Source organism: Suncus etruscus, chromosome 4 (assembly GCF_024139225.1).
Source record: "Suncus etruscus isolate mSunEtr1 chromosome 4, mSunEtr1.pri.cur, whole genome shotgun sequence".
NCBI lineage: Eukaryota > Metazoa > Chordata > Mammalia > Eulipotyphla > Soricidae > Suncus > Suncus etruscus.
The window spans coordinates 37194222-37220197 of NC_064851.1; the positions used below are offsets into that span (position 1 = coordinate 37194222).

The 25976-nt window shown below is 38.0% G+C and overlaps 1 pseudogene; it reads left to right on the forward strand.

The window, feature by feature from the left end:
- The first annotated feature begins 15216 nt into the window (after nt 1-15216).
- Nucleotides 15217-16543, forward strand: LOC126005948 (PRELI domain containing protein 3B-like; annotated as a pseudogene).
- The last annotated feature ends 9433 nt before the right edge of the window (nt 16544-25976 follow it).

Genomic DNA, 25976 nt, shown 5'->3' on the forward strand with positions numbered 1-25976 from the left:
AAGGTCCTAGATCCCAGCTCTCTTTGTGCCCATAGGACTGTAAATGAAGCTGGGAGGTGATTAGCTACATCAGACTTGTATTTCCTTGGTTTCATTCATCCAACAAACAGTCCAACCCTGGAGACATCATAAATGCTTACCTTTCCTCTTTCTGCTCAGCCAAATAATTCACCCCTGGGTTTTGTCATGCTGCTTTGTATCTCTCAGATTTGTCTCCTCCAACCTACTGCTATGTTCTTTTTCTCCCTACATAGGTGATATGGGAATTTAGTCCTTGCCTTTCTGTTTGTGTTATGACCATTTCATTATGGTAGTCCTGCCCATATATTTTCTTATTTCTTTATATTTTTAAAGGGCACCCACACAGAGTTGCTCAGGGCTTACTCTTGGCTCTGTGCTCAGGGATCATTAGTGGCAGGGTTCACAGGACCAGAGGAAGTACCACGGATAGAATACAGGTAGATTCCATGCAATGTAAGCACCCTCCCTGCTGTACTATCACATTATTTCTTTGTCATCTATGGGCAGTCAGTGTCAAAGACCCTGGGTTGATGATTCAGGCAGAACAGCAGGTTGGGAAGCTGGACAAAAGGGTTTCCCAACCTTGGGCTTCCTCTCTTTTTCCACAGAGTGGGGAAGAGGAACTGAGACAGTTATATTCTGATGATTACTTCTCCGTAGTTCAGTGGTTCTCAAATAGTGGGCACGCCCCCCCGGGGGGGCGCGAGCTCCGTAAAGGGGGGCGCATTTGATCTCAGCAAACACTGTCATAAGAAGCTAAGCCCTTGTTTATGTCTCTGTATGTCTCTGGAGCTGAGAGTTGCTGTGTCCTGCTGCAAACCCCGCTTCGAAAAGCTATGCATTGCAAACCGAGTTCGTTGTAGTCATTAATCCAAACATCACTTCTGATTAAAGAATTAGCTCAAATTATTTTATATATTTTTGTTTTGCAAGTTAAAGTTTTTTTAATAAAGATACTATTTACAGTTGCGTGGGGGGTGTGAAAAATGTTTTCTTCTTCCTAGGGGGGCATGACAGAAAATAATTGAGAAGCACTGACGTAGCTTATCCAACAAAGTCAGTACACCAAACTGAAAGCCTAATCAACTGCTGGTCATTCTTTTAAGACAGGAAGATATATATAAAAGACACTACAGACGCACCTTTTCAAGTCTTCAGGATTTCTCCCTGAAGTGAAGTGTTGGTGCTCCCCTTATTTGGAGAAACAAACTGACTTTTTGGTCACCCTAACCTATCATTTAATTTACTTTGCATTACAGACCAAGAACCCACCAGCCATAAAAATTTTCCTGGCAAATTCCCACTTCCATTCTCCATGGTCTCTTAACTCTTTCCTTCTATGTGTCATCCATCCTTAAAATTTTTTATTTGTTCAGGTCATATTGGTGCTATTCAGAGTTTAATCATGGCTCTGCTCTCAGAAATTACTCCTGGTGGGCAGAGGGACAATATGGGGTGGTAGGAATCAAATTTGGGATGGTCAAAAACGTCCTACTATCTTTGGATTTTAGCTTTGATGAATAAGCTCTCCTAATCGGCTCACCACCATTGTTCTGGAAATCTACATTTATTTTCACTGAAAATCTAGGACATGAGGCCTTGTTCTTTGCTACACAGACTACGCATACTACTTACTCACTCTCCCAATAAAGGAAAGAAAAACAGAAGAGTTTTTCTTTAGTTAGGAAACTCCTCCATTACCCTGATTCAATCATAAGTAATTATTATTCAGTATTAGAATTGTTGGTACATTAGTTTACTTTTTCTTTATGCTTCAGTTCTATGACAGCTATTAATTGCTTATTTTACTATCTAAATCACTGGGCCAACTCCTAATATCTGTCTTTTCCCCTTTACATTAGCTGCATTTTATTGCATTAGCTCATGTTTACTAACTTATTATTATATGCAAGTTGTTAGATGATAATAGTACGATTATCTCAAATGTTATGATTTTTAATGTTTTGTTTGTTGGGGATAACAGCTAGTCATGTTTAGGGGCTTCTCTGGGCTTCATGATCAGAGATTGCTCCTAGTAATCCCAGTAATTGCTTAGAGAATCTTGAAGTGCCAAAGGATTGAACCTTGGGCGCCTGCATGGCTCTAGTCCTTAGAGTTATCTTTTCATCCCCAAATGGTATGTCCGCCCCACCCCCACCCTCGCAAAATCTTCCCCCTTTCCTCTATAAGATAGTAAGGGCAAGAGGGTGGTTAATGAAATTGGTGTCTTAGGTATAAATTGAAGTTTTACTAACATCTGATCTGCCTTAATCTGAGGATAAGGCCCTCCTGGGTACCTACACATCTTCAATCTCAAAAACCTGCAATACTGCAAGAGATCTAGCCTACCTTTATAGATTCCAGTCCAGCTACTTAATGTCCTTTGTACATAACCTCAAAATCTTCAAAATATTTTAAGAAAATGCTTGAGGTATTTTGAAGTAAGGCCCTCTACAGAAGGCCTTCTGGATTGCACAGCTATGGAAGGTAAAATTCATCTAATCTTTTAGAAGTATTCACAGGAACTCTGTAGCCTCTTGAGCAGCAAATGTGTTGTAAGGTTCTCACACTGTGTTTCCTTGTCCTACTAATCCATTCCTCATTTTGTTTTCTTTTTTTTTTCCTATTCCTTTCTTTGTAAATTAAAGCACCATGATTTACAAAGCTAGCCATAGATGGGGTTCAGATATAAAATGTTCCAGCACCAATTCTATTACCAATGCCAACCTCCTTTGACCAGATTCTCTTTCATAACTCCCAAACCCACCCTAGGCTGCCATCTTGACAGGCAGTTTGGGTCTTATGATTTTATTGTTGTTGATGGTGTGATTGGATATTTAGCTCTGTCATTCCTTTATTTATACCATCGGTGTCCCAAATCATCCTCACATTTCTAACAGTTCTTAGAAATGCTGTTTAAGAACAATTGTCTTAGTTCTTCTGTATCCTTGTAGTTTCTCTGCCTTAATTAACTCCTCAATCCACTTGAGATTGCCCAAAGGAGAAAATATTAGATAGCATCAATTCACTTGGAAAGGATTCTACTTCAGTTTGCAATCTCGTTGCTTCCAGCACTTGATGTCTTTATAACACAATTTCTAATTCATCCACATTATCTTAGCTGTTGCACTAGGAGAAACATTAGCCTGCATAGTTTACTCAATCTTACCTAGTCAGGAAAGTCTCATAAAGATATTTTTGCTGTCTGAGGTCAGAGAGATAGCACAGCTATAGGGTGTTTGCCTTGCATGCAGCCGATCCAGGATGGAAGGTGATTCAAATCCTGGCATCTCCTATGGTCCCCCATGCCTTCAGAGAGCGATTTCTGAACACAGAGCTCAGGAGTGACCCCTGAGCATCGCCGGGTGTGGAACCCCCCAAAAATTCCAAAATAAAAAAAGATATTTTGCTGTCTATCTCAGTATTTTATATTTACAATGCAATAAATTTCCAAGTGATTTTTTAATTAATGAATAAAAAATCACACACATTTGTTGTTTTCTTTATTAATGTGGAGGAGAAACACTGAGCCACACCAGACTAATCAGGGCTTCCTCTTAGCTTTGTGCTCAGGAGAATATATGTGGTGTTGAAATCAAAGCATTGTCAGCTGCACATAAAGCAAATGTCTTGACCCCTGTACTATTTATCTGGACCCACAGGTTTTTCTTAGCATCTTTTTCTCCAAGTAAGAGAATAAAATTTTACAAGAATAAAAATTCAAATATAGGGGCCGGAGAGATAGCACAGCAGTAAGGCGATTGCCTTAGACGCAGAAGGATGGTGGTCCAAATCCTGGCATCCAATATGGTCCCCAGAGCATGCCAGGAGCAATGTCTGAGCATAGAACCAGGAGTAACCCCTGATTGCTGCTGGGTGTGACCCAAAAACCAAAAAAAAAAAAATTTAAATATATATAAAAGTTTACTTCAAGAAAGAGTGATCCTTATTTAATAGTCATTGATTCTTACAATAGCTCTTCAATGGGAGTTACAGTAATGAAGAGAATAAAAAGAGTGAATACTTTTATTTATTGATTACTATTTATTACTTATTGGTTGATTGATTAGTTATTGATTTTATTGATTACTTATTCTGCATTAAACCCCCAACCCTGGTACTTCTCATTCTTTCTTCTGACCCCAATCAAAACTTGGAAGTAAGTATCCTTTTCTCCTATTCCCTAATAGAAATTCAGGCTGGAACATACTAAATAACTTCTTTAAGTGCTCTAAGATGGCAAATGGAGAAGTTGATATTTAAATATAGTATGGCTAGTTCCCAAACAAGGATACTTTTTGCTAGAAGAAGCACTTCACCTCTTTCCCAGATGATATAAAATAATCATATATTCATCTTCCTAGAACTTTATCTAAAATACATAACATTGGAAGGGGCGATAGCACAGCGTAAGAATTTGTCTTGCACACAGCCAACACAGGAAGGATCCTAGTTCAAATACTGTCATCCCATATGGTCCCCCGAGACTGCCAGGAGTGACTTCTGAAGACAGAGCCAGGAGTAACCCTTGAGTGCCGCAGGGTATGACCCCAAAACACAACGAAAAATAATAAATAAAATACTGACATTCTTAAGCTTATACCATTTCTCAGCACTACATATATAAACTGTAGTTATCAACTGAGTTCTCTCTCCCATGATGATACTTGAAAAGACTTGCATGTAAGGTCAAGGCTTTGTGTTGCTCACCTCTTATAAATGGAGATTTCCCTCACTTAGATAGCATATAATTATCTGATCTCAGGTTTGTACAACATTAATAACTTGTAGGATGACTGATTAATTAGGTGTAGGCATGTGTCTGTGGGCATAATAATAAGCAAACCTGAGCCTCTAAGGAATTACATTTATTACTTTGACTTAATTAACACTTTGCTCTTAACCTCTGAATTAACCACAGATCAAATAAATCAAATTGCACTTTATAATAGAATATATATCAGAAAAATGAAAGCTATCCCATTTCTTCATTTAAAAAAATTTTATCATTAAGAAAAAAAATCCTAAGAGAGAAGCCACCTCTACTGCCCCAAACCTGGGAGACCCTCTGTCTCCAGGTCCAAATTACTGGAGCCCTCTTAGGATGGAAAGGGCTCTTGGAAAGTCTCTGACCTCTTGGAGGGCCCAGCATTTCATCCACCCAAACCCATCTGCTCAAATTTAAACAGATCGGGCACCATGACCCATTTCATAGAGAAGCCACAGTGTGCTGAACATGGTAGACTCAAGACACATCATGGCGGTTAATTAAACTACTGATACAGCATGGGACTATGTGGTCCTATGATATCTCCCAAGTTCACAGTACTGACAGTCCATTAGGTGCACAGAAAATTAGATGGGAAAGTTGTGTAGAGTACACTAAACTCAATTAGCGAAAACAGCTAATAGCACAGAAGGCAGGACCAGCACTAACAGCTCAGCAAGGCCATGGACAATAACTTCAGTCACCATTATAAGATATATGTTGTAATAAACATTATGAAGGAAATTATTTTGTGCTTGCGATAACAGGGGCAGACTGGTGGGTGAGTGGATAAATTTGGGGCACTGATAGTGGGATTGATGTTAGAATATTGAATACCTGAAATGACTATGTTATGAAAAATTTTGTAAGCCACAGTGTTTAAATTAAGTTTCAAATGGGAAAAATAATCCTATTGTCACATGTTAGGTTATTAGTCTACTAGTTTAGAAAAAATATTTGTTTTTAAAAAATCAGTCATTTCTAAAATTCAGAAAAATGCATACTTTTTTGTTTTGTTTTGTTTTTTGTTTTTTGGGCCACACCTGATGATGCTCAGGGGCTACTCCTGACTATGCACCCAGAAATCACTCCTGGCTTGGAGGGACCATATGGGACACTGGGGGATTGAACCGAGTCGTCCTAGGCTAACACACTCAAGGCACCTTATGGCTTGCACTACAGCTCCTGCCCCATGAAAAATGCATACTTTTGGGCCGGGTGGTGGCGCTAAAGGTAAGGTGCCTGCCTTGCCAGCGCTAGCCTTGGACGGACCGCGGTTCGATTCCCCGGTGTCCCATATGGTCCCCCAAGCCAGGAGCAACTTCTGAGCGCATAGCCAGGAGTAACCCCTGAGCGTTACCGGGTGTGGCCCAAAAAACAAAAAAAAAATGCATACTTTTTATAAGAACCATATTTCTATCATATCCTGATCTTATAATATGTACAATAATACTTTGATTCTCTGCTTCTATTCAAGATACAAATGAAACAAGGCAAAAATGAATTGGCAAAGTGTTTAATGACACACATTATAAGGTAAGATTTAGGTGCATTAGAAGCTTAAATTAAAGCATTATTTCTAATCATCAGCTTAAAAAATATCTATGGAAAATAAGAGATAGAAATGTAGTCACCAAGAGGAAAGGTGCAGTGGTTTAGAATGTCTGCCTTGAGGCCAGAGAGATAGCATGGAGGTAGAGCGTTTGCCTTGCATGCAGAAGGACGATGGTTTGAATCCCAGCATCCCATATAGTCCCCCAAGCCTGCCAGGAGCGATTTCTCAACGTAGATCCAAGAGTAACCCCTGAGCACTGCCGGGTGTGTCCCAAAATAAAAAAAAAAATGTCTGCCTTGAAAGTCATGATCATGTGTTCAGATTCCATTGTCACAGCATGCGATGAGAGCAATCCTGCCAGCTCTGCTCTCTAAGCCTCAAAGCTCTACTATGATCTCAAGTGTCTCAAACAATGTTCAGTGATACCACAATCAGATGTGCATAAGCATCACAAAGGTGTATGATGCCTGGTGAACACAAATGAAAAGATGTTGGAGTGCCACCATCAGAAAGCATGGACCCTGGGAAGTATGTGTGTGAGTCCCATAGGGTCCCTCAGCAAGCAGATGAAAGGACGTTGATTCTATAATTGCAGAATTATATGCTCCAATTAAAGATTCCTGTTGAGTACATATGCAAGTTCCACAACTAAATGAAGTAAACCTTGTAAATAATCACACCAAGTGCACAAGTACCATGATCTCATGCGTGATTCCCCAGTGAGCAACACAGCTAAAAATGTGTCAGTGCAACAGCAAGGCATGTGCGGTAACGAAATCAACAGGAAGACAGGAAAGAGACAGGGGAAATGAATAAAAGAAGAAAAAGAAAATCAAATATCTCCTCACCAAATAAGAAATTTGAAAAGTGATTGATTTTCAACAGACTCCTGAATTCTTTATTTCTGCTTGAAACCATTATTATTCTCAGTGAGTGTATAGAATAACCATCATAAATAGTATAATTTTTTCAGAAAGAATAGTCTTCATCTATTTAAATATTTTAGGTAGATAAATAAGGAGATAAAGTATAGATATAAGTTTATTTATCTAACTATATCAACATGTAAATCTGTACACATGGGATAAATAAACCTTAATAACCTATTCTTTTTTAATCAATGTTTTAATCAAAGTTTTAATATGCTTGGGGTAGATGCTAAGGAGTAGAATTGCTGGATCATATGGTAGATCTATTTTGAATTCTTTAAAATATATGTGACACATATGAGAATCAAATAGAATGTTTCGCATAAATTATTACATAGAAATTTTCTGTCTTCCAACATGTTTTTAATCCATTGTATAATTTCCTGTTTATGAAAATACATGATGATAAGGGGATTCGTGAAAAAAAATTAAGTGAAATTTTGCAAATTGTTAAATATAATATTTGTGTGTTCACCCTTAGACACTAGAATCAGATTCTAGCCTGACATCTGACTCTTTTGGCATAACTATGGCCTCTGTATAATAAGAGTTCACTCCAGCTCAGTCTAAGGACTCGACATGCCTGTTTAGTCCTCCTTGAATCAATCCACTCCAACAAAAAGACATTTTAGACAGAAATCTATTTTGATTGATTGTTCTCACTGAATTGATCATTTACCAGTAATTTCAATGAGAAATCAGTGCTTCGCTTCGACATCACATTGGCAAAACCTAGGTACTGGAACATAAGCCTCTGCAACCCATTTAAAACAATTTCTTAGATTAAAATAAACACTGCTAATTGGAGTGTGAGTGAAAGACAAGAGGAGAACAGCGGACGAGAACTTTCCCAAAACCACTATCGAAATGACACCAGCGATAAAGGCTCCTTTAAAATCGAGAACACGAGGGAGCCAATTTATCGATGATATTATTGTGTTTTTCTCTTCCTGGTTGCTAGGACGTGGACTATGTTAAACATAGTCGTTGCCTTGGTGAAAGCTTCGCTGAGTAAAGTAGTAGTGCTCCCTCTACTGGCCACAAACCAGGTTGTTTTGTTCGCCTTTTTTTCCCCCCTAATTTGGAGCAAAACAAAACACTATTATGCAATTAGATATCTCTAGTAAATAACTTTGAATATTATCAGAAAAACTGTATTCCAAACATTTCTACAATTGTTTTGAAAATTCTCCCCCAATATACTTCTTTGCTGCTACATACGATGAGTAAGAAGGCAAATTTTGACTCTTTGTTTCTTTATGTAGGGGGCAACCTAGTGATTAAGAGGATTCTTTTTCAAGGAGTATTTTCGAGCCCTTGTATGGGAGCTCAATTCCTAATTGGTTTCTTATAGGAAAGGTGTTTATAATGTTTGTCAAAAAAGCTGAACTCGTTCATATTCTCATCCACAACGGATGAGGTTTTTTTCCTAACCTCACCTACCCACCAGCACTGTTTGTTTCTATTTTTTGGATATGTGCCAATTTCACTAGTGTGTGATGGTAGCTGACTGTTGTTTTGGTTTTTATTTCCTTAATAATGAGGAATTCCTTCTTATATAACTAATGGTCATCTTTATGTTTTCTTTGAAGAAGTTTCTGTTCACCTCCCTATTTTATGATAGGGCTGTTTACTTTTTGTTGTTGTGATTGTTATTTTATAAGTGTTTAGTGTGCAAATACTGTCTCCTAGTCAGTTATTTTTTATTCTGGTCACTTTTTTTTGTAGTGCAGAAGTGTTTTAATTTGATATAAAACCACTATTAAATTTTTACTGCTATTTGATTAGCCATTTGTATCCTATCATTGAAAATGTCTCTGTGGGCCCAATGGACAGCAGAGAGGGTAGAGAGTTTGCAGTATGCACAGCAGACCAAACTTCGATCCTGGCATCCCTTATGGTTCCCCAAGTCTGCCAGGAGTGATTTTTGAGCACAGAGTCAGGATTAATCCCTGAACTTTGCTGGTGTGGCCCCCAAACAAACAACAATAACAAAATGCCTCTAGAGTCAAGGTTTCAATATGATCTTTTTTATCCTTATGTTCATTGCTATTCACAATAGCTAAAATATTAAAATAACCCAAGTGATGAAGAACAACTGCTTGGATAAAGAAACTGGCATATAGACAATGAAGTACTACTTTAGGAAAATACTAATTCATGTGAATTGCCACTTTGTGATTGGACCTAAAGACTATCGAAATGCTGAGAAAAACTAGTGAGAAGGAGACCAATAGATACAGAATGATTTCTTTTATGTATGGGATCTAAAGAAATGTAATAAGGCAAAAAAACAAATAGTGAATAACACAGAATCTAAGAATTGTTCTACAGAACTGAATTTACCAAAGGATGGAATCTATGGGTCATTGGTGGTAGGAAGCTGACAGTCTGGTGGTGGGGTCAGTGTAAAAGTACAGAAAATACAAAAAATTGTCTGCCTACAGATGTAAGGAATCAAAGAAGACCTTGAGCTTTATGCCTATCTGACTATGGCAGCTCAGATTGAATGGAAATATATGAGGGGGGTATTGCATGAAACTTCAACATGATTTTATATTTGGGGGTTATTAGAATTTTTGGAAAGTCCCAGCTAGATAGAAAATTTCTTATAATATTAACCGGTGATTTTTGCAAAGTATTATTTACTTGTAAGGGGAGAAAGGATAAAAGGGAAGAGAATTCCAAAAAAAAAAAGCTTAATTTATTTCACTATGAAATTACTGAAAGTGTGTATAATTGGCTAGGATAGTCAGCTTAGAGAGGGACAGATGAGATTTGCTAAATTTGGGTGTCTTCAAACTGCCATTTAGCTATGAACTGGATGAATAACATTTAGAAAAGGGATTGGAAAAGTTAGGAATTTAAAAATTGTCAACCTATATGTCCAATTTGACACCATGGGCATGACAGATATCATCCAAAGAGAAAATATAGAAAATGAAGAGAAAGAAGCTACTCACAGAAGTTGAGGAGCTTGGCCTATATTTAATTTTTGATCTCTTTAAAAAGACTGGAAGAAATGGGGGCTATGCCTCTTTATTCTCTGCCCAGTGAAATAATGCTAAGAATTCTCATACTTGGATCAGCAGTATTAAGGAGTACCAGTGCTACAAACCAATGGTTTTGGGCTTGACAGATTGGGGGATGTATGTCTCTTAGCAGGTATCAAATACATGGACTCACACATGCCAACTCACACATACTTGCCCCCTATAACCTGTACTTAAAAATGGGAAGAAGGCCAAAGTGTCGGTACAGGTGTTAAAGAATTTGGTTTGTATGCATTAAACCATGATTCAATCCCCAACACTACATGTTCCCTCAAATACTGCTAAGTTCAACCCATGAGCACAGAGTCAGGAATAACCACTGCCAGGTGTGGCATAAAACCTAAAAAAATAATAAATTTAAATTTTAAAATATGGGAAGAGAGGGCCCGGAGAGATGGCACAGCGGTATTTGCCTTGCAAGCAGCCGATCCAGGACCAAAGGTGGTTGGTTTGAATCCCAGTGTCCCATATGGTCCCCCATGACTGCCAGGAGCTATTTCTGAGCAGATAGCCAGGAGTAACCCCTGAGCACCGCCAGGAGTGGCCCAAAAACCAAAAAAAAAAAAAAAAAATGGGAAGAGAAACCATTTGGAAACCAAGAATTCTCAGAGATATTGTTGGAAGACTAAAATATACAATTTCATATGGAAGTGAAAGGATAAATCATTTTAAGAAGATAACAATAATAGAGAGAGAAAGAGAAAGAGAGAGAGAGAGAGAGAGAGAGAGAGAGGAGTTAAGATTGTTGAGAACATAATCTATTGACTTTGTTATTTTGAAGATCCCTGGTGACCTCAAAAGAACTTCAGTATAGCTGTGGCAGCAAAAGTACACTTTTAGTAACAGTTTAAATGATAAATGAGAAAGTAAAATGATGAAGAGACACAACCAAATCAAGAAAGTTAGCAGTTAAGTAAGGAGAAAACTAGGTGGTGGCTAGAAGAGTTGAAGCCAGAGTTAGATCACCTAAGCATATTTGAGAATTAATGAGGAAGGGCCAGTAAAGAGAGAGAGAGAGAGAGAGAGAGAGAGAGAGAGAGAGAGAGAGACAAAACAAAACAGTGGAGGTAATTCTTTGGAAAGAACCCAAATGTGCAAGGACAGATAAGTAGATAAATAATTTGTATGGTTAGAAAGATAATACAGCAAGTAAGTCACTGGACTTACATCAGTCAACACAAGCACCACATATCGTCCCCTGACCACACCCAGGAGTGACCTCGAACAACAAGAACAAATTATGTTATATACACAATGGAACAATACTCAGTTATGTGAAAAGATGAAATCTTGCAGTTTGCTACAACTTTGATGAAAGTGGAGGGCATCATGTTAAGCAAAGCAAGTTAGAAGGAGGACAAATAGCAGATGTGATACAGATAAAGACAAAACAAGGGCATAAAAAAAAGGGAATAGACAGTATTTGTCATCACAGATCCTTGGCCTTTGATTACAAAATTGAGATTATTAATATTATTAGGGGCCGGAAAGATAGCATGGAGGTAAGGCGCTTGCCTTTCATGCATCCCATATGGTCTCCTGAGCCTGCCAGGAGTAATTTCTGAGTGTAGAGCCAGGAGGAACCCCTGAGTGCTGCCGGGTGTAACCCAAAAACCAAAATAAATAAATAAAAAGATTATTAAGGAGGAGCAGTTTGGAAGAGCAAAGTCTTAAGCACATTGATAATGGTAAAGGAACCTTTGTACATCAAAACTGTGACATGATTCTAACCATGTTGCCTAAATTACTATATTTTTTAAAAAATGTTTTAATTCTTTATTTCTCTAGGTTCAAAAGAAACTGAAAGGATAAAGAATCTAAAATTACCTATAAAATCATATAGACAAGTGAAATTGAATGTTTTCCTGGATCAGTAGGACTCTATATTTTATATTTTTACAACTGGTGGCCTATACAGGAACAAACGACTTGAGAACCCAAAAAAACCTCAGGAATGGTGAGTACCTTGGCTCTGTGGTTAATCTTGGCTTTCTTGAGCTGGAGTGAAAATAGAGCCCAGAAAAATGTTGGACCATGCGGCACCTGATTTGAACATGGCAGAGATTCCTTCAGGCAAGAGAACTGGCAGTGAAGGGAGGAGTGTTGAAAATTTGGAGCGCACCCCCCCCCCCCCAGGCCTAGGACTCTGACCTTTCTCCTATCAAAGGTGCCTTTTCTTAGGATCTCAGCCTCCAAATCTGCAGAAATTTATAGAGGCCACTGATTGGAGGGAAAAAAAAAAAAAAACAGATTCCGGCTCCAGTGTCTGAATGTCATGAGGATGAAGAAAAAGAAGATTAAATAAAATGAGAAGCCCAGCTAAGCTCAACTAAGCAAAACTGTTTTTAAGGACTGCCTGCATCTTAACTTTGTTTCAGGTTTATCTCTTCACTCCATTTGCATCAATCATTGTCTTGCTAGTTAATATTTCCCAATTGCTATGATATTTTATTGTGTATCTTATCAGCCTGTTTTCAAATGGTATTATCTGTAGAAATGTTCTTATAATTTTGCTTAGAGAAGTTTATGGAAAGGAATTAGGATGTTCTAGACTTATATAACAGTGCTTGGTGTAGTAGTGCTAAGAATTTCCAAACTACAAGTGTATCTGCAGAAAAGTTTTAATTTTATGCTCAGAAAAGTCAGATAAAAATGTTGTAATATGTATAAGATATGGAATAGGCTGATACTTTAAAAGCAATTGTGTACACTTTAAACTGTCGCTTTGGGTTATAGAGTTTCTGCCTTTGGGGGAGAACAGGAAATCAAAAGCTTTGTAAACTTATCTCATTTTTTTGTTTTGTTTTTGAGACAAAGGGTGGAAATGTTACCCTTTCCCAATCCATATGCTTAATAACACCTGGGTGGTCGGACCCACCCACAGTTTGGAATATAGGTGTTGCCTGGGGGGGGGGGGAGGGAGAAAGAAGGGAGAGAGAGGAGTGAGGGGAGAGGGGAGAGGGGAGAGAGAGAATTCAGACTTGGCCCAAAGTCTGCACATGGCAGATAGGTCATTGGAATAAACTGAGCTGACTCCAATGAAACTCAGCTGACTGCCTGTGAAATTATTTATTTGCTGTTATCTTACGCCTTCAGACCCGTGGGCCCAAGGGCTTACATGTGCTGTGCAGTGCTGAGAAAGACCTCACCCCAACCTAGGACCTTATATTTTATATTTTTACAACAAGCTGGATAATAGGAAATGACATTAGAATTGTGGTAAATGATTTTTGAAGAACTAAACTGAAGTGATAGCTTAAAGGTTTTGTGCTGGCACAGTTATAACAAGAACAAAGGAAAAATGAAAGCAATGAGAGATGTGTTTCAAACAGAAACAGAAATGAGGAAGACAGGGTATATACAAGCTGAAGGAGCTGAGCACAAGGTTTTCAATAATTGATTTCTCTAGTAGCAGCAGGCAAATCAAAGGCTGTACTTCTGAGAAGAAACCCTGAGTAATTGAACTGGAGTTACTGAAGGCCATGACCTTTTAAATGGACAAGAATAATATCCCAGTGAGATTGTGACAGTGCACATTTGGCTAAAGTGTACAGGAGTGATATCAAAAGAAGGACATGGTGTTAGAGAGAAGACATGGGAGGGGAATTGAAAAGGCAAGATGAGAAGAAGAGTCACTGAGAAGTCCATTTAGTAAAGAGTGAACTTGGAGAGGATAGTTAAAGGGCAGAAGTTAGGGTCTAGAAGGACTTTTGACATTAGGTCTCTGGGATTGAGCAATTCTTGGCTTACAAATTGCAGGAAGGGAATGTTTGCAAGATTTAGGCAAAATGAATGTTTAAGAGCTGGACACCAAAACCTTTAGGGAATCTCTCACAGAAAGCGAAGAGGTGAGCCTAATAATCTTTAAGGAATCATAATAGACACTCTTTTTTTTTTTTAGTCCCGACTATCTCCCAGGCACTCTGTGGTGGTAATTGCATATATTTTCTCCTTTATTTAGTGTTTAATTATAAGTAACCTTTGAGTTTTACAACAGAAATAACAGAAACGTAGGGAGTCAAAGATTTGTACAAGGACCAGTGAGATAGATCACTGTTATGCTGTGCATAACCCTGAGTTTGAAGTCTTGGCCTTGCCATCACAGGGGAGCCTGGTGATTCTCGACCCTCTGGGCCAGAGCACTAATGTATCACCATCACCAGATCCAAACATTGAGCTGTCTACCTCGTGCTTAATTGGCAGAGTAGTGGGACCAGGAGCTGGACCAGACTGCCTATGCAAGGCAAGAAAAGGAGGGATTTGCCTGAGGCAACTCTGATAGTAAGTAACTAAACCAGAATATGGATCCTCCTCAGGTAACAAGCATCATGCTGGGTAGTTTAGTTTTGTATCTCTATATGCTAATAATGCCAAGTACATTTCAGAAGGCTAAGAAGGAAGAAAGCAAAAGCATAAACTAATCACACACACACACACACACACACACACACACACACACACACACACACACACACACCAAGAAGTGCTTTCTATCCTACCCCTTAGTCTTCCATAAAGAATGGGAAAATCTAATTACCAGCAATGAAAAACAAAGCATCTCTCCAACTGCTCCCTCCTTTTTCCTCACCATTAAACATGGGTTTTATTTTTAAATCAGAGTCTGAACTAAATTAAGTTTCCTACATCATGTCTTCTACCTATCCTATTATCTGGGCCACACACATTCTAGTTTTTCTAACAGGAACCTTTACACACAAACACACACACAGAGAGAGAGAGAGAGAGAGAGAGAGAGAGAGAGAGAGAGAGAGAATGATGCAACCATTAGTTCAATGTACATTGTCCTTCTCTTCCATTACAGCCACAAAACTGGGCATAGACTCCTCTGAGGGCAGAGATAATTGATTCAAAAGGGAAATTCAGCCTTCCTGGGCTGCATCATGAAGATCTGGACCTCGGAGCACGTCTTCGACCACCCATGGGAGACTGTCGACGGCCGCCATGCAGAAGTACCCGAACCCCATGAACCCCAGTGTGGTGGGCGTGGGCGTGCTGCGCAGGCATGTGGATGCCTCAGGGAAGCTGCACAGCCTGCACCTGCTCAGCACCGAGTGGGGCCTGCCAGCCATCGTCAAGTCTCTTATTGTTGGCGAAAACCAAAACATATGTACAAGAACATTCTGTAGTTGACCCTGTTGAGAAAACGATGGAGCTGAAATCCACCAATATTTCATTTACAAATATGGTATCAGTAGATGAAAGACATACAAACCACATCCTCAACACCCAGAAAAAAACGATTTTCACGCAAGAAGCCATCATCGCTGTGAAGGGCGTCAGTCTCAGCAGCTACCTCGAAGGCCTGATGGCGTCCACCATCTCCTCAAATGCCAGCAAAGGTCGTGAAGCAGTGGATTGGGTCATCCATAAATTAAATGCTGAGACTGAAGAATTGGCAGCTTCGGCAAGAGGAAGCATTAGAACACCCATGGCGGCTGCAGCGTTTGCAGAGAAATGACACTCGGCCATGGCAGCCTTTTCCCCAGGTGTCAGCAAATTGGCGATGTATTTATTTGCTCTTTGAGACAGACAACTATGTTTTAGTTTAAAAAAAAAAAGAAATTTCTAATAAGCTGAACCAAGTCAGTGTGACTTCTGATCAATACCAAGTGGTGCAGAGCTTCTAACTCAAAAGGGACGGTCCATTAGTGTTGCTGAAATTACCACCAGATTTTGAGGATTCCCAAGTGTTTACTGCAAAAACGTAGCAGTTTCTGTACGAACCAGGATTGGCCTTGGCATGCCATGTCTCCCAAGGCAAAATTGGCATGGGCTGCCCACTTCCGGGAAGTCTCCCCAGCTTTGGAGCAAGCCAAACAGGGCCTAGCTACCTCTTCACACACCCATTTTCCTGCCTCAGGAAGCATCGATCTATCTCATGGGAGCTCACTGTAAATGAAGAAAATGTCTAGTCTGAAAACATTTATCTAAGATTTGCTCTTCCGTAAATCACTATTGAAAGCCGATTGATTTGGTACTGAAAATGACCTCGTCGGGGTGAAAATTATCACTGTGGTATATAAAACATGACCCAAACATAAAAATGATTTTATTATATTAAAGCATACTGTATTGATTTGCCAAAGTTTTGTAACTTTGTAAAGCTATTGCCTTCCTTGGATTTGTACTTTATGATTTAATATGCTGTACCGTGGGTTGGTTATGTTAACTGAAAAAAATTAAGTCATTACTGGAATTTTGCAGCTCTCTAAATAAATTTAAAAAAAGGGAAATTCAGCTGGATTTTGCTGGTCAAAAGCTGAAGTGAGAATGAGAAATGTCTTGAATCTTTGCAAACTCATAGGGAAGTGTTCTCACGACAGTCTCTGGGAAGGAGAACATTTTCACAAGTCTCTATTTTTACAAAATATTTTTAAGAGTGTAATGTTGTCATAGAGGAAATTTCACACCTGTGTGCAAGCTCTTAGGATATTTTCAAGGATCCTTAAGCAAGAGGCATTAAACTTGGCCTCATGACACTTACTAAGGCAAAGTGTTATTAAGCCTGGGACTGGCCCCCCATACCAGCACCACTCCTTTGTGGAAGCTGGAGGTCAGTTGAGTAGGGATCTCAATTTCAGAGTCAGATTCCCACCAAACCCTCTACCTAAAAACTAGAGAATGTACAAAATAAAGCTCCTGGACACCATCACCACCAGCAAATCAAGCAGTTGCCTGAGATTTCTGCAAAAGAACCTGAGTCTCCAAACTGAAAAGTCAGAGAGTGGTAGAGATTGTGACCCTTCCTACTAGCAGATTTCTACCCAAACTTTAAACACTGGGTTTCCAGTTTCTTTAAAGTTTCTTTAAAGGTTTCTTTTAAGCAAAACTCATGCTGGTTGGAAAAACAAAAGAGATAGAGACAGTTATTTTCTGAGAACAGTTCTCAGTTTCTTTCTATTTCTAAAAACAAACAACAAAAAGAATGCTCTGATTATAAACCTATGAGCCTGTAACCCCAAAGGTGGAATGTTGTGGTTCGCTGTACTTTGAAATGATGGCATGAGAATTTGTTTGCTCAAAATTCTCTTCTATAAAAAATTCTAACTGGAGGTAGAGAGAGAAAGAGATTCAGAGAGGAAAGAGATAATCAAGTCTGCCCAAGTGGAAACTCAAGGAGCTTGGAAGGCAGAGATAGGATATAAGGGCTGCAAGACTTGAACAAAGCTAGGAAAATTTAGGAAAATTCCATACTTTCACCAAGCCTGGCCCCAAACCAGTTGAGACCAAGAGCTTGATTCTTCTGCCTCTGGTATCCAAGGAAATAAAATTGAAGGGATATAGGTGGTATTTCTTCCTAGAATTAACAGAGGAATTTCTCAGAAGCTTGAATATTGAGTATGTACCCCAAAAGGTCAGCTAGTTAGAGAGTAGTGGAACTTCTGATGAGACCAGATAAAAGAGGAATTTGGGGAATTAATGGAACATAGAAAGAAAAGGGACTTTATAAACCTTTGTCTATTCTGAGTCTGAGGAGGAGAAAACACAGTGATTCTCAAATCCCAGGATCAATATACAAAAGCAACTCTCTTTTGTTTGGTATTGTCTTGGGGCCTTACCCAGTGATGTACAGAAACTAATCCTGGCTTGTTCCCGGTTTATAGGGGCAAGAGGGTGAGAAGGGTCATTCCTAAACATGTCCAGAGACCCACATGTAGTTCAGAGGATCAACCAGGCTTACTGAATACTAATCATGTGCTCTAGCCTTTTGAGATTATTAAACAGAAAATAGTATCAATGATGAAAATAATATATTTACTAGATTATCTCATTTGCTTCTTGAGCATCTATGTGCTATTTTCTAGCATGTAGCAGATGTTTAACAAAATATGTTATCAAATAAATAATGAAAATTGTTTTTAGTATTCAGAGCTTACCTTGTTTCTGTGTTCAGAGAAAACTCCTGGCAGGGTTCAAGGCCCTAAATGTAGTTCTGAGGATATAACCAGTCAGTCATGTTTAAGACAAGGATCTTACTCACTGTACTCCCTCTAGACCCTACCAACGTTGTATCTTCAGCATTGTATGATCTATCACCAAGAGCATCTCTTCAAAACCCCAAACACCACCAAGGCAACCTGGATAAACTCCAGCAACACAGGACCAGACCATCATCACATTCTGGGACTGATGCATTGAGCTACAGACCTATTATTAGTCTGAGCAATATTGGTGGGGTTCTAGGCTTCCTAAATATCTCTTTGAGGTGCCCCTACACCACCTTATAAAATAATTAAATAAATTAAAAACTAAACAAAACTCATTCCTTAGCTCAAAATCCTACAATGGCCTAAAATTCCAACTCCTTTCAAACTCATTGAAACAAGCCAGTACACACCTCCCTGCTCAAAAACTTTGCACTTACTGTTACCTATGCCTAGAACAGATGTTCTTCTAGGTATCCTTATGGTTTCTTCTCTGTTTTTCTATAGCTTCTCTCAATAATCATCTTTGCCATAGGGCCTTCCCTGCCACCCTAATGTTCTAATACTACTCTGGACCTGCCCTTTTCTATTCCTCTATTTCATTTCATCCTCTTAGAATTTTCAGTCCTCTAAAATAATATCTATTTATTTTACTTTAATGCATTTTTATCAGTTCCTTATTTAAACTGTAAATAAAGCTCTACCAAAAGTCTGTTTTATTTCCTACAGTATTTTCAAGCAATTTGGAAAAAAATGAAAAATAAACATTCAGTAATAATTGAGATGAAAATGTGAGAAAGAACATTTCTGTTTCTCCTAAAAGGAAAATACAAAGGGAATAGGAGGCAAAAATTGTCTTTTAAACCTCTTTTAGGTAATTGACAGAAAGAAAATTATAAGAAAAAATTGTGTCAAGTCTTGTTTATGTGTTTTAACCAATAAGCTTTGGATACACACAAAAACACAAATACACATACACAATAAAAAGAGTACCTGGGGCCTAACATATAAGCACAAAAATTTATTTTATTGAAACTTTTGGACCAAGAATAAATCAGAAATGGATGAGAAAATATATAACTTAAATTAATTAGCTTGACTATTAGCTTTCCTACTTTGGGTCAACTGATTTTGCAAAATGGGAAAAATATAGTTCGAATATTCATAAGATAAAAATATTTTATTTTGAATACCTATAAAATATAAAATTAAGGGGCCGGTGAGGTGGCGCTAGAGGTAAGGTGTCTGCCTTGCAAGCGCTAGCCAAGGAAGGACCACAGTTCGATCCCCTGGAGTCCCATATGGTCCCCCCCCCCAAGCCAGGGGCAATTTCTGAGCGCTTAGCCAGGAGCAACCCCTAAGCATCAAACGGGTGTGGCCCGAAAAACAAAAACAAACAAACAAAAATATATAAAATTAAAGTTAGAATAGTTAGAATACCAGACTAATGACTTATCTGAGTGAATTGTTTCCATTTATTCAAAGTGTCCTATCTTCTTTTTCAAAAGAAAAGCTATGTAGAGATTACTTTTACTTTGTTTGTTTGTATGTTTGTTTGTTTTTTTGAGTTACACTCAGCTGTGTTCAGGGGCTTACTCCTGACTGTGCTCAGGGGTCATTCCTGGCAGAATTTGGGGGACAATATGTGTATCAGGAATCAAATCTGGGTCCACTGCATGCAAAGCAAGCCCCTTACCCATGTTCTTTCCACCCCCTTTATTTAATTTATTTTACTTTAAATTTTTTTTTTGGTTTTGGGAATCACACCTTGCAAAGCTCAAAGCTTACTCCTGACTCTGTGCTCAGGGATTACTCCTCAAAGGGAAATATGGAGTGCCAGAAATCAAATTCAGTTTGGCCATATGGAAGGCAAGCACCCTTCCTTACTTTCTTACTTATCAGACCCAATTTTTTTTATTTAAACAACTTTATTACATACATGATTGTGTTTGGGTTTCAGTCATGTAAAGAACACCACCCATCACCAGTGCAACATTCCCATCACCAATGTCCCAAATCTCCCTCCTCCCCACCCAACCCCCGCCTGTACTCTAGACAGCCTTTCTATTTTCCTCCTACATTCTCTTTATTAGGATAGTTCAAAACGTAGTTATTTCTCTAACTAAACTCATCCCTGTTTGTGGTGAGCTGTAACTTCCAGCTCTTTTCTCTTTTGTCAGACCCAATTTTTTATACCACCATCTTTTATTATTGTTCTTCCTTCACTCCCTTCTGCTCAGTTCTATTATTTCCATAGTTCTATTATAAATGTCCACCAATTTGTTCAGTTTTAAATTTTGTTCTGTCTGCTTATAAATCATTCTATACTTAACTTTATCCATGACTTAATTCATGTAATTCCCTCAAGTTCCTTACATTTTGTGTGATTGGGGAAAATATAACTTTTCTTATAATCAAACAGTATTTTATTATACAAAAGTACCATACCTTTATCTAATCATCTATCAACCTATCTATCATCTATCTATCTGTCTATTCATCTATCTAATCATCTATTGGTTGCTTCTGTATTATAATATACTGTAGTATACTAAAAAAAAGACACTGGCAAGGGTTTTAATATTTTTCCCACAAAAACTTCAAAGATGATTTACTGAAAGCAAAAAATATTGCTTTGCTTTTTATCTATTTTCATTATTCTTTTTTTTTTTACCACTTTAAAGGCCTCTAGTAAGACTCTTAGAGTAAGATCAAACAATAATGATAATGAAAAATTGGGCAAAAAGTTCTTGGAAAAAAGAACAATTGATCTAAACAGTGGAAATGATAAAACATGGCACAAGAGATGTTTTTCAAATACCGGTAAGTTTGGGATGCTTAGTTACTAAATTGAAATAAAAAAATTTTGGGGGGGTCACACCCAGCAGCGCTCAGGGGTACTCCTGGCTCTGCGCTCAGAAATCATTCCTGGCAGGCTCAGGGGACCATATGGGATGCTGGGATTCGAACCACCGTCCTTCCACATGCGAGGCAAACACCCTACCTCCATGCTATCACTCCGGCCCAGTGAAATAAAAAATATTTTTATAGCTGAGTTTAAGTGTATACTCGGGAGTATAATATAGGGGTTAAGGTGCTTGCCCTATAGGCCTAACTTCAATCACCATATAAGGCCCTCTAGCATTTCCACAGCTGATTCCTGAGCAGAGCAAAGAGTAAGCTCTGGGCACAGGTGAGTGTAGGCAAAAACAAAAAATTTAATTAAATTAAAATGTCCTTTTGAAAATTGTATAGACTCACGGACTAGAAGGTAATTCTGACTACACAAGGAGGCAGTGTTGCTCATAGAAACTAAAGATTCTACTACTTTAACTAAATCATGGTTATGAATCAGTGTGTACACCCAAAACCACGACAAAAAGAACCAGCATAATTTTCTATGTGACTACTGGGTTTGAACTAAAGTTGATGTTGTAAGAAATCCAACATGAGGCATTTATAAAGCCCACTGAAGGTGTTCTGTTTGAAGTCGCCCACACAACCATGTTCCCATCAGAATTTTGTCATACGTAAGATTTTCTATAAAATATTTTCATTCCAAACATTTTTTAACTTTAAAAGAGAGAAAAACAGTCATTTAAAGACTATAGCTTTTAAAATGTTAAACTTATTCCATTTAAATAAAGTCTGCAGGTATACAGAACTTTGCTTGCCGTACCAATAATAAAACCTAAGAACTGCCTTGTCTACTCAGTATCTTATTAATTAATAATTAGAGATAAAAGTACTGATGAAATATTCCAGGAAGACTGGACAAAGACACAAGTCAGCAGATTGAACTACATACAGCCTGCCTGAATTCAATCCCTGGCATCCAATAAAGTCCTGAGTACCTCCTGGGCTATCCCTGAGCACAGAGCCAGGAATAAGCCCTGAGTACAGATGGGTGCTTCTTAAATGAACTCTATTAATCCTTGTGTGAATTACGATATAAGAAGTTTCCCACACATAATGTATACATAATGTATACAGTGGACTGGCTCTCTACTACTATTAATATTTTACCCAACCTTTGACCTTCAGTTTTGAGGTGTTTTTGATACTAAATTAAATTTAAATGTCATTCACCTAAGTCAAATCATAATTAGGAAGGGAAACCTGTTATAGGACATTCATATAATGCTACGCAAGCCAATTAAGCTACTTAAGGCTTTATGTAATTTGCATCATAGAATAGCTTCCTATGACACCCAACAGAGTCTACCTTGAAGATACGCTACTTCTAGGGATATTCCTAAAGACTAACTCTAGAGCAACCCATAATTTGGCTAAATCCAAATCTTGTATCCTGACAGGTACTTTCTAGAGAAGAACAAAATATGTTTAGAACCCTCCCTAAATTCTTTTCCTTTAATAATATTTTTATTTAAGCACCATGATTACAAAAATGTAACACGGTTTCAGTCATGAAAAGAACTCCCCCCTTCACCAGTGCAACATTTCCACCATCAAGTAGCACTCCTTCTATTGTTGCTTCTCTCTTTTTAATTTCCCCCTCTATTCTAAATCATAGATGATCTGGATTTTAGTCTCATAAAAATAAATTATAGGGGAAATTTTTCATTCTCAGTATATCTTGGAAATATCGTAGTGTTAAAAAGAAGATTTTTTAAAAATTCACACTAAAGATCTTGCAAAATCTGCTGAAGTCATTACCTGTTTTATTCTATCATACATGAATAAGAAATCTTAAATATGTGCTCTTATCTAAGAGAGGCAGCAAGGAAGTTTCCCTCTGCTCCTGTAGATACTTTTCATGCTAGTAGAGTAATTAAAATAGCATCAGAGAGATTAACATGTGGAAAAAGGTCAAGTTTGTCCATATGAGGAATATATATAGAATAGAATTCTAATTTAGTTATAAAAATAAAAGCATGTATCCTACAGTAAGAAATAAAATAGGGGTCTGGGGTTTCAAAGAAAAAAGTGTCTCATATGACAAAGAGGGTGATTTATATTATTAGTGCCTGATATTCTAATTAATATTTATCCCATATAAATAAATTTATCCTATAGAAAGGATATTTCTGAAGATAGTCTCTTAATTGTAGCTAATACTTTCAATTTTTATTCTTTTAGGTAACAAAGAGAATGGTGGAGTTTTTCTCATGAGCTTGCAGGGACACTTGATCTTAGCTCAAAATAATATACATGCAAGATGGGTTATCTTAACAACTCAATGTTTGCATAATGGGGAGGCTTGTTTCTGGCACCTTAGCTCAAAAATAACAGAGGTAAAGAAATAGGTTTACAAGCAGACCTAATACCTAGTTTTAACATATAAGTCACTGAAATTCAAAAATGAACAGTCAAGCACAGGAATGCTAAAGAGATTACTATGCTCAAATTGAATATTCTCTTCTTGTCTACTATCATTGCCTGCTGTGCCACTGACCATTAATAAATGTGCATCTAACCATAACTACAATATGATGCACCCCAGATTCTTTCCAGATAAAATTTTGTACACATTCCTATCAAATTCATATTGATAGTTCATTAACTAGAAACAATCCTTAATAATTTGCTCCCTAAATTTTATCCACCTATTTCAATAGTTCAGCAAGGTTTTACTTTTTGAAAGATAACTTTTAATTCTCCAAGGTAAATCCCATTTGGAGCCCCACTTTCTCAATTTAAATTTAAAACAAAACTACCCTATTTGTTTTTTATTAAATAATTTTTTATTTAAACACCATGATTACCAACATAATTGTAAAACTACCGTATTGAAAATGAAGGTAGAGATTGAGTTTGTTTCCTACCCACCATTGACTGTCCCAGGAAAATGTTTCTTCTACTCAAGAGGTTTGCATCGAACAATTTGAATACATTGCTCAAGATAGTTTACACCTGGGTGAATAGAGGCTAGTTCAATGGCCCAGAGAGCAGGCATTATATGCAAGGGGTCTCCAGTACTTCACCAGGAGTAACTTCCATACCCCAAGCTGATAGTAGCCCCTGAGCACCTCTGGATGTGACCCCAAAACAAAAAACAAAAAAAATTTTCTGCATTTTATTACTGGATCAAACCAAACCATCAGAGATAAATACAATTGTACACCATTATGAACATTTATCAAATCAATTCTATGAAGCACTCAAAATTTCTCAGGTTGCATTTGGGGCACTTAATTTTTTATTATATTTTAGGTGATAATGTTACAACAGTGTTCAAGTTTATGGCATTGAAATACAATGATACTTACTGCATATTACTACCACTAAAGTATTTGAGCAGTTGTATCCTGCCCTTACATGTCCGTATGTCACCTCCATCTGGCTATTTTTTCCCTCCAACATTTCCCCCAATTATTTGACTTCGACAGTTTAATGCATACTGTTACCTCTTTTAGCATCACCATGTGATTTTAAATCTTCCAGTCAACTTACCCCCCCACACTGTCTCCCCCTAAACCTAATATTATCAACAGTATCAGGTCTGTATTCCAGTATCCAAGACTATTATTTATTGATATTGTCCATACCCTTTATTTCTCTATAATGTGGAACTTTATTTTTATATTCAATTAGGTTTACTTAAAAAGAAATCCAAGAACTGAGAAATATTTAATACAGTGATGAAAAGTGCTTGGCTTTCCTGGTGCAGTGCCTAATTTTCCTCCCAAGAAATATCTGCCAGAAGGCCTGTTTGGAGAACTCAATCATTGCCCCTTGCATGGATAACTGGCGATATTTCTGTCATACTTCTTATATGGTAGTGACGTAACATTTTCCCTTTAATTCATTTCTGCTATACTACAGAAATTCGGCCTTAGCTATCCTGCAGTTATTAAAGGAATTTCAGTACCAAAGAAAACTGCTAGAAGTTCCCTGCTGGCTTAATATATTTGCAACTCAAAGTCCAGCCAGCAACCTCTCTTTCTGTCAGCCTTTTTACTTCCTAAGGCAAAGTCAAAACATAGCATCTTCAAGACAATGGTCTTCTCTCCCTGCCTTTGAGCACAACAGCAGAATGATTTCTGCCTCAGGGACTTTCCCTGTCACTTTGAATACCTGCTTACAAACAGGTTTGGTCAGTGTAGAATTAGGCTATTTAACTAGGTATAATTATGTACCCTTTTCTTTAGTGTTATCTCTTTCTATTACCAAGAAAGTGGGCCTTAGACCCTAGCTAGAACACTATTTCCCTCAGGTTAAGAATATTTGTTATCAGGAGTAAACCAGGATTCCTGCTATCCCTTAATTTACATCAGTAATGACACCTAGGGCAAGGAACTTCTTTGATATGTAAGAAATTAGCCTTCCTTTTATCCTCTAACTCCTAACTGAAACCTATTCTATTTTTTTTTTAGTTTGTTTGTTTTTGGGCCACACCCATTTGATGCTCAGGGGTTACTCCTGGCTATGCGCTCAGAAGTCGCTCCTGGCTTGGGGGGGACCATATGGGACGCTGGGGGATCGAACCGCGGTCCTCCTATGCTAGCGCTTGCAAGGCAGACACCTTACCTCTAGCGCCACCTTCCCGGCCCCACCTATTCTATTCTAAGATTACAAAACACCTAAAGCTATGTGTAGTTGTTCTAAAATCAAACAATGTACATTGCATTCCTTTCATGTTATGACTGCCTCTTTTTCCCTTTATATACTCCCTTGCCTGAAGATTAAATTTGTCGCACTCCTGCCAGAAATGTGTTGACCCCACACGTACTGTGTGTGGTA